This window comes from Aulonocara sp. 'chitande type north' Nkhata Bay, linkage group LG12 (assembly GCF_057382095.1).
Source record: "Aulonocara sp. 'chitande type north' Nkhata Bay isolate Kocher_YH1m ecotype deep benthic linkage group LG12, A_spYH_male_GT1.1, whole genome shotgun sequence".
Classification (NCBI taxonomy): domain Eukaryota; kingdom Metazoa; phylum Chordata; class Actinopteri; order Cichliformes; family Cichlidae; genus Aulonocara; species Aulonocara sp. 'chitande type north' Nkhata Bay.
In genome coordinates, this window is record NC_141355.1 from 34,887,143 (window position 1) to 34,897,650 (window position 10,508).

General features: G+C 37.9%; 1 long non-coding RNA gene across 2 annotated transcripts; it reads left to right on the forward strand.

Moving 5' to 3' along the window:
* The first annotated feature begins 2,468 nt into the window (after window positions 1-2,468).
* Window positions 2,469-6,322, forward strand: LOC147317925 (uncharacterized). Of its 2 annotated transcripts, XR_015131897.1 has the most exons (5): window positions 2,469-2,753; window positions 3,190-3,225; window positions 3,602-3,749; window positions 4,111-4,198; window positions 4,782-6,322. It is a non-coding gene; the product is annotated as an uncharacterized LOC147317925 (long non-coding RNA). The 2 variants fall into 2 exon arrangements; XR_015131896.1 differs by having other exon boundaries at window positions 2,469-3,225.
* Window positions 6,323-10,508: the final 4,186 nt, after the last annotated feature.

Below are 10,508 nucleotides of genomic sequence, written 5' to 3' on the forward strand. Positions count from 1 at the left end.
TATTTTCCTTTTTAACACTAATAGCAGCTCATCTATTCAGATTAAACAGCGTTGACAGAGAAGGTACACCGTCATCGTCCTGTCTGTTTTCAAGTGCTTCGCATTGTTCCAGAGCTGCATGGTTGCAGTTTCCGTTCTTTCTGTTCCTCCTTGTTGAATCAAAACAGGCTTCATGGTGACCTTTGAACTCTGACCCCTCCAGTGAAATGAGTGCCTCTTTAAGAGATAATTTCTTTTTGGCTGAGGTAGCAATTAAACCACTCTCAAATGGTTATTTATTTAAATATTTGGACAAGTATATATAAAGCAATAATGTTGAATGGTTTATGTACAATTCTCTAAGTCTGTATGAAGACATACGAGTTCCCATATGAATTTAGAAAAAGGTGATTTGTTGCTGGAATAATTATAGTACCAAATAAATATGCCAAACAAAGTCGAGTGGTAACATCTGAGAAAAATAAAAGGGCACTGCAAACTGCAGATGAATTTTATATAACCTAAACCATGCCATTAAGCTTTAACCATTTCATACTGAGTTAGGTATAATTTTTTAAATTGTACATTTCCCAACTCACTATAAAATCTTTCAAAATCTTGTATTGAAAACAAGGAAACGAGGTCTAAAAAAGTGTTTTTAGATAATTTTTGCATGTTGTTATGTGGTAACGGTGAGCAGAATGGTAATCAGTTATTTACACATTGAAATATTTTTTTAAAAAAATACACTGCATGGACAGTCCTGGGCACGCAGACATTACACCTTCTGGAGGTGCTTAGTCATGAAATCTCATGCCAAGAAGCTCCTGGTTCACAGTTTTTGTGCTGATGTTAAGTTTTTTTGTGCTGCAGTTAGTGATTAATCAGAACCTTGTCAACTTTTAAGCACTTTTTGCCGCACTGAGCGACCCTGCTCGGATGTTTTACATCTACCACTTTTGTGGCTGAGTTGCTTTGGTTCCTAAATGGTTCTGCTTTGCAAAAATGCACCTTACAATCCATGGAGAAAGATCTAGAAGGGAAAGTTCATGAACTGACTTGTTGCAGCAGTGTTGTCTTTCACAGATGTTTGTAAAGGCAGACTACATGGCTAGGTGCTTAATTTTGTTTTATTTTAAACATTAAGAAACCCTTCAAACCAACATGTGTGGTATACCTGAGATACATAAAATAAAACACACACTCTTTCTCTCTTCACAGCCGGAGAATGAGGCAGCAGGAAGCGGGCGGCCCAGTTTTTCTTCTTCATTAGTGTTTGTGCCTGCAGGTGTTAAATAATATTAATGACCCCCAGCGTCATTACTTACCTCTGCGCTCGCCCTCGCCTCAAGTGATTTTATCGACTCTCCACTCCTCAGCCGGTGTTTGTGTGCGCCCGCGTGTGAGATTATTCTGCGGCGATATTATCAGGAACTTTAATAAGTTGATTAGCGGCGAGGCGCTATCTGCTAACTGGATCTAGATGATGATGTTGATTGGACGGAGCGCGGCGCCATCCATCTTTCTGATTGGCTAATAACTGAAATCCATCACTGTTTCGCTCGATTTACGCCGCGATGTGTGTGTGCTTGTACGTGTGTGTCTAATTCCCTCCACTTTATCTGCTTGGGTTCATTTTCGTCTTCCTCTTCTCTTTTCTACCCTCTGCTTTGGTTCATTTCACCTTTCCTTCTGTCTGTCCTTTCTGTACATACAGCTATGTCTCTGTCTTTTGACGTTACATTCTCTGTTTTATACTTTTAAAATGTGTTTTTCATTCTTTCCATTTCTATTTTTTCGCTTTCTGGGTTTCCAGCCTTGGTGAGCGAGGCCTTGTAATGATTGACACACAAATATCGAGTGTACTATCTGTCAGAGTCAATTTGAGCAACTTATTCAGTTATATGAACTTTGTAATAAATATCTTTAGTGTTACAGTTTTTTAAAAAGTGCTTTACATAATAAAAATTGTGCAATATCAAAGCAAACGTTGAGATGATCACGTCTGAGAAGCAAGTGGTGATGTTGGGGAGCAAGAACTCCCTTTTAACAGGAAGAGACCTTCAACAAAACCACGAAGTCCCCCCAGCAGCCTGAGCCTGAGCATAACTAATGGAAACTAAAACTAGCTAAAAACCAACTGTTTGAGCCTAATCTTAAAAGTGAAGCGTCCATCTCCTGAACTCCTGGAGAGAAGCCTGTGAAACTAATAAAGTGCTGTGTAGGGATCCTACATCCCAAAGGTTCTTTACGATGTGATATGGCCTGATCTTTTAGCAGGTTGTATGTAAGGATGCTCATTTACTAAAATTAAATACTTAAATTTAATTTTGGATTTCAAAGAGGTGCTAATATGGAAGCAAATAATTTTTCTTTCAAGTCACCTGAAGCTCCCTGAAGGCTTTTCAGCCTTGAGATCGACACATGTGATGTGGAAGGATTGGTGTTGAACACGCTGGGATATTTTGTCATTGGTGGGGATACACTGAAAAAAAGGGACTGGCCATCTCTTGGATTTATGTAAGCATCTTGCATGTATTTAACACAATTGCCTCATGTTTTAAAGATAAATGTAACTATATAGTGTAAAAACTACATGATATGCAGAAAGGGTGTATTAAATTGTTTATATCATGTTCAGGTGAAGTAAGTCAATAAGATAGCAACGTTAAATCTCGTGAAACCACGCGTGATTTCATCTCGCGGGCTTTGGATCGTGGTTTAAAAAATGCATCCATCTCAGTCAAGTCGAGCAGCCAACTCTACGTTTTTTGGTATGTCTTGATTTTTTGAATTAATATTTACCATATTTCAGCCAAATGTAGTTAAACGTCTAAAGTGCCGCCATGTAACATGCTAAAAAAGAGCCGTTAGCTTATTTGCTGTTTTATCTGTTATCAAAGAATTGGCGCTTTTTCATTTGAATTTGTCTTTGGCACAAGAGCCGTAATATCACATTAAACCTAATTACGAGGCACTCATAACATAATTTGGTTTTCTGTGTGAATAGATTTGTCAACTGACTCTTCAGTTACATTGTGTATTTACTGCACCGTGGTGTTAGTGAGATTTTGGACATTGAACAGCTTTAGCTAATATCATCAGCGGTATTATGCTAGCTTACATCCCTACCCCTCCTGCCCTCACCTGCTGTCCTTTTGTTTTTGTTGATGCACATTGAGAGACCACATCTATTCTGCATTTCACCAGGAGTCAGCTGATGGATTGTGGGTTCAAGGTGTTATGGTAAGAAAGTATATTCTATTTTCGCTTAAGGTTTCTGTAACTTAATTATAATAGGTTTTTTATAATTATTAGGTGCATGCATACTCAAATAGACCACCCTATTAATACAACTGAGAAATCCAAAATCTGCCATAGGTTTGACTTATACCTGTATGTATTGTCAGAAAGGTGATTACTGGACTCACATTAATGCACACTTGAACTAAAATGAGGTTGTAACTTGTGGGTTCTTGGGTTGCAAATCAGAAATAAACATCTTTGGATTTTTTTAATCCCATAAGATCTGGAAACACAGTTTTTATTCAACAAAACATTACTGATTATTAACCAAGCACAGTGCCTGCTGTTATTTCAAAATAATTTTATGTCATTTCAGATAAAATGCAGCATTCCAGTGCATCCCAACCATGCCTTTACAGGTTTCTGACGGAGCTGAGTTTCTCTCTGACAGTCTGCTGAAAGTGTTTGCAAAGTGATCGGGGGAACAGGGCACAAAGCTAAAGGATGTAGCTGGCATGATGACAGTAAGAACTTTAAAATTCTTTAACTACAAAGTGTATATGTATTGCATTAGGTCAGTAAAAGATTTTTATGCTGCATCCATTGAAACAGTCAACTATTACCTGTGAGTACTGATTCCACCGAAAGGATGCCATAATTTTCGTCATGCATTTACTGGCCCACTGAGAAAAATTGATCTTTTTAAAAAAATAAATGTTCTGGAAACTATATATCCATAAAGTTGATGTCAAACAGGAACTTTTGATATTGCTTTGTAGATGCTGGTGTTGCATGTTGACTGGTTTAAGTTTTGGTCTGGGATCATTTTCTTCTGTGCTACTGAAAAGTTCACAAATCTCTGTTTTCTTTGTTATAATACTTTAGGATGACATTAATGCTCAAAGGGAGTCTCATCAAAGTGCTCCGCATCTGTGTGAAAGACAATTGCAACATCTTGGTGCAGGAGTTCATGGTGAGTGTTTTATGAGTAGATTGTGGCTTTGCAACATTTTAAAATGCATTTAGTTATCCACTTGATCCTCATTGGACCAGTTAGGACCAGTAGTCCTCTTTAATAATTTGAAGTTCACATGAGGCCTGGTAGTGAACTCAGCCGCCGGCCCTTGAGGCCCCACCCCTGTATTAGGGGTCACATCAGTGTGAAAAAACTTTAAATTTGTCATTCTAGTGAACAAAGGAAAATCCCACCAATATTTACATTAGCTTTTGTTTGAAAAAAAAAAAAAAGACCAACAGCTAACCAAATTGTGGGGCTGAAAGTCTAAATTCTAACATCTTCTGAGTGACAAAACCTGGATTTCTGATGGGCCGGTGTCTTTCTAAGAAAAACTAATGTAAAGCATTTGAAATTATGTTTTTCACCCTCTCTTAGAAACTCTGTTAGACCATGAATGGCAGCATGGTCTAACAGCTGCCATTCATGCTATTTACTATGTTGCTTGCATTGGTTTAAATTACTCTAACATTAGAACTGGTAGATTCAAAAGAGATGAGTTTAAAAAGGAATCTTAAAGAAATGTTTTGTTTTTAACCAGGACTTGACTGAGGCCACTGCACAGATTGAGAAAACCACAATGAACATCTGTCTCCAGAGGATGCACCAGGCAATGACTTTTCTGACGTTGGCATCATCATCGAGGGTATAGTAGTTCTTCAAGATCTGGATAACGTGACCTTTGCAGTAGCCATGCTGTTTGGACCTTTTTTATTCCTTCAATATGAGTTACCCATCACAACTCTGCTACACTTTTGAGGTGATTCAAAGGGTGGTAATGGAGTTGGAAGCAACTCAGCTCTCAAGAAAAGCTCACAACTAAGACAAAACTGCTCCTGCAACGAAGCTCACTGTTATGCATGTGAGGTGACCAGCTCTAGGTGAGAAGACATTTAAATCTCACACTTGTTCTGCTGCATTTTTGAAGCTCAATTCCAGGAACAGATCGCAGGGTTCATTTTTATATACACTGCAACTGCCATGAGGACGAGCCGTTTTTTTGTTGTTGTTGTTGTTTGTTTTTCCTTTTGCTCTGTACAAGTTCTCTGTCTGTTTGGCAGCATTTTTAAATTTCTCTTTGTATTTTTTCTTTCTTTTACTAGTGAAGAGATGTAGCATGAACAGTTATGCAGTCTAAATATCCCATATGGGCCGTGTGAAATGGTATTTTCAGTTTCATTCAGTTGAAGTAAGGAACGTTGAATATTTCTAAGCTTGCTGTTTTGAACCAAGATGTCACAGTATGATCAGTGCCGTAATTTTTGACAGTCACTCACTGTATCAATGTTATTTTTGCATCTCTTGAATAAAGGTTTTGACCTGCAAGTGCTAATTTCTTTAGTTATTGGGGTAAAATGGGTAATGTTAATAGGAAGGTGTTTGCCAATTCAGTAACCTAATTTAATGTTAATGGAAACTAACATTACCTCAAATTGTTTAGTTATAATTGTTGTTTAACTGAATCTTGACGTCAGAGGCCTTAAATAGAATGTTTTGATTTGTTCTTTCCCAACATTTTTCAAAAGAAAGAGTCTAATTTCTTTGCTGTGATTGATTCCAGAGAACACGGAAGAACTGACATTATTTAACTGTTGGTTTATATAGATTCAGTAGTGGAGTAATGTCAGTTTAATTCTTTACCTACTGTCAATGCAGTGAAATTAGACATTTTGTTTTGAAAGGTTACTGGTGGATGCCAGCAACCATCTTGGAAGAGAACAATATAATCTGTTATAAGGCCTCCATTTGAAAATTGTGTATTTGATACTAGAATATAATAGCAAAATGTAATTTGAAGATAACATGTAGTATTTAAGTGACCAAGTAGTATTGGGTAAAAGTTATTGAATGGTGTTGGGATAAAGTGAGAAAATTGTGAAGGATTAAAATATTTCAAGAGCTCAAATTACTTCATCAAAACATGTTTAAGTCACATTTTATCAACACAAATTGCACAGGTTTATTGAACATGAATAAATTGTGTTAATTTAACTCAATTGTTTAAGTTGCTGCCAAAGCAAAACATCTGTGTGCAACAAATGTCCACCATTGAATTAAGTAAATCCAACAACATATTTTTTTCAGTGTAGTGCTAAATGTGTCTCATTGTCACTAATGGCATCTATAATATGGCTTATAATGCAGTTTGCATGTGAAAAGACAGGAAACCTGTTTTACAATTTAATGCTGACTGTTACACACAAAGCTGAATTTTGCTTTCTGTGTGTGTCTGCTTTTCTCTGCTGCAATGTTTCCACAACTTGCAGCAGCGTGACACACCTGTTGACTCACTGAGATGTGTGTTTGTGTGTGTTTATGTGTGTTTGTGTGTGTGAGTGTGTGTTTGCTTGAGTGCAGCCACCACGTCACTCGGAGTAATTAGTCTTTGTGCTGAGGAGAGAGCCAATACGCCGTTTCTGCAACAGCCAAAACTCCTGAGACTCAACCTCTCAGACACAAACACACGCACACACACACACACACACACATACACAAACGCAGCAGTAGCAGGTAGATTAATGTGTGTTGTGTTTGTTGTCCCGGAGGAAAGCAGCTCTCTTAATAAAGAAAAAATAAAATAATTCCTTCCTCTTTCTCTGGATTGCCTTCACTTCACTGTGTGTGTGTGTGTGTGTGTGTGTGTGTGTGTGTGTGTGTGTGTGTGTGTGTGTGTTGAGTTGTTTGAAAAACACCCTCTTGTTAATATTTTGGTTGAATGTGTATTACATTATTTAGGTTTTACTCAGCCTGCTAGATCTTACTTTGCATTGTAGCAACCTGTTTTGTTGTTGTTGTTTATAATTTGTTTGTTTGTTTTGTTTCTCTATTTTTTATTAGGGTTTTTTCTCATCTATGTGAAGTTTGAGCTTACACAGGCCACTGAGAAAAGCCAAAAAACCCAACAGACAAGAAACTCAACAATAACTGAGACTTCTATTAGGAATAGCATATTTCCAAATAATGTCAATTCAATTACAGGATTATTATCAAATTAAGCTAATTACATTATTTTACCTTCTCCTGAGTGTTTGATTTAATTTATTGTTCATTTACTGTTTATATTTTGTACCAAAAATGAACTGTTCACTGTTTGGATGGATTTTGAAATCTTAACAGAAGTCCTAGTGAAATCTTTATGATTTGTACTGAACTCAAAGAACTGCAGAAAATCAACAAAACAGAGGTTTATGTAAAAGCCCAGAGGCAAGATAACAAAATCACCATCAAAGTTGTCAGTGATTGTTCCTATTGTACCTATTATCTGCACAAAACCTTTAAAACTTGTAGCATTACCTTCACATTATCGCAAGCGTTTTATAACAACAGAAAGCCCGTCAGAAAGTTGCCATTTGAATACATTAAAACTTAGTTAACTATGAATACTGGTCTATATTAAACTATAGTAGTTAAATTCTAACTATCTTTGCAATATATTAATGAGCTGTTCTCATTTGACTTTATCTTGCTGATTAGCTTCTACATTTAGTGATGAGTTAATAGTTTCTTTTCTTTTCTTTATCAGAATCTGCAAAAATCTAGTGGCTAAAGATGAAGAAACACAGTGGAGTAAAAGACTCATGGTGCAAATGCACCTCTTTGCACCACTGCTGCATGCTGCATCCAGTCTGACTCGTACGGTAACTTTATCTCCTGCATCGTTTTCCTTCTGTGGTCACTGCTGTGGTCTGAAATCAGCTTCAAGCAAACCTGAACATCAGATTGGAGAATTGCTGAGTGTTTTACTGGGGCGAGCGTGCACAAACACAAACAGTTGAAGGAGAGTTGTATCATCATTTAGCCTTGTTTTATTTCCTCTGTTTCCTCATTAGGAGCAGCAGATTAAAGCTGCCTGGCCATTGGTCTTCATTTGGGCCAACACATAGTACTAATGGACCTGAGTGTGTGTGTGTGTGTGTGTCCTGAAATACATGAAGGTCTTTGTGCTTATGTGTGAACACGTTCAAGTGTGTGTGCACGCACCAGCTGACCGGTCATGTAATTAGCCAGGTCAGGCTAATTGACCTTGTGGTGTGAGGGCGTGTTAGCTGCAGATTGCCAACGTTAGGCGCGCTGTGACTGTGAGCAGTGATGGATGTGTCTGAGAGCCCGTTACACAAGCCAGCAGAAAAACCAACAAAACCCTGTGAACCACGGTGAACCAGAAGGGCTTTACTTGTTTTTATTTATAAAGGATTGTCAGGGTCGGACCACCAACAAACAGCCGTTTAAAAACACTTTAAACTAATGTCCACTTCCCCTGAGCTTTCAACATCATGATTTTTGTTAAATATTGTCTCAAATAAAAAGTCATTTCCTCTTTCAAAATAAAAGAATAACATTCTGCTAAGAACCAAGTGGCCCCACTGTCTGAGTGAAAGGGCATTCAGAAATAATATAGTTCCAGCTGTTGTGAATATTGACAAAACAAATATAAAGATCTAATGAGCTGTGGTTATAAAAATCATCAATCCTGTAAAATGGATATTTCCAAAGATGAAACCTTTTTAGATACCTAAAAGTGGGTCAACGGTAAGTGATTCTTTTTAACAGAGTCCATTTCTTTTGTGGGTCAACTTTTTACTTTTCTCTTGGATATCTTATGAGTTTCTGTGTTCTAAAATGCTCAGAAAACTCCTGTTCAGAAAATAGCTGATGTATGATTCGTTTCATCAGTTTAACAGATCTTATGAACACATTTCACAGCTGCTGCTGTGACTGTTATTGGGAACAAAGGGGGACGTTAGGTGACGTTGCTAACTAGCAGCAAGGTGGGGATAGGGAGGAGGTTGGGGTGGATGGATGGCCTAACATTTAGCATGTTTCATGTTCTGTCTTCCAGGCTAGTGATTCATGTTCCTTTGGTTTGACTTTGTTGTTTTAGTGTAGGCTGTGACAGCTTAACAATGTCTTCCTCAAATGTAAAAACAACAATTTTCTCACAAAGGAGCTCCAATTTATTAGAAATAAAAACAACAAAGGAAAAATAGCCCCACCCTGAAAAAAATGAATCACAGCAACTTAAACGTTGAAGCCAAGACCAACTATATAACTTGATTATTTCAACAGGGAGCTGTGTATGTATTTAATATGTTGGTGTGTCTGTTTATTTATGTGCTGTTTCCAGATAATTGTACAGTGTATGTTTGTCATTGTCAGTGATTGTCAATGACCAGCTATGAGTTTATGAGTTGGTGGAGACCAAATCGGAGCTAAAACAGAGTTAAGATAACGTCGGACTATTTCCTGTGATATTTTCTGTTTTGTCGTTGTGTTTTCACATTTGTTGATGTTGTTTGATGTTGATGTTTTTGTGATTTTAGGATTCAAAAGTCTTTGTTATTTTTAGTGTTTTTTGGGGGAGTTAGCCGCAGCTAGCTTTTTAAAAATCAAGTGCCGTGATGGTGGCAGAGTAGTTTCCTCAGTTCACATCGCACACTAATTTAATTCATTGCTATAAAAATATTTATCACAGAGGCTTTAATTAAAACCTAGATTATGGGAATAGACAAGTACTGCTGTTACACTGTGACATTAATTATACATAAAGTGCTGCTTATGGTTAGTCTAAAAGTTCACACTACGAATGGTGAATTTTATAATTTAAATGTGTGATATCTGACACTGATCCAGATATATAAATGGTCTCTGGTCTGAACATTGAACACACATTTGGGATCAGAGCAACAGAGAAGTGGCTTTCAGCTAACAAGCTGGATGGATTTGTTCTTCAGATCCAGCCCTGACCTGTGATCGGCCTCCTCGCTCCGCACAGATCCACTCTGAGGCGGCGGCAGCAAGTTATCGACGCCTCGTGGCCGTTAGAGAGACACGCATCCGGTCACCCGGCTGCTGGCGAGCCCTTTAACAAATGATGAAACAATAAAAATAGGAAGTCATATTTCCTCACAAAGGCTTTTTATTAAAAAAAAAACAAAAAACGGGGTGGTGGAGATGGATGAGGCCTTAAAGTGACGGCGGTGGTCTATGACTGCTATTGAACGGACCACATCCTTAACAAATGTCCCTATCACTCCTGCCTGTGTAGTAGAGCTCGATCGCCCGCCCGACACTCTCTCTCTTGCCCTCTTTGCAGAAGATGGATGTGTGTGTGTGTGGCCTATGACAGAGTAATGTGTCCTGGCATGCTAGTTGGGTTTATTAGCAGAAACTAGTTATTTCTGGGGCCCCCTGTGTGTGTGATTGTGTGTGTGAGTGTGTGTTTCAGCAGTGATAAATGCAGTGTGGCTCCTGTTGATTTTATTCATTT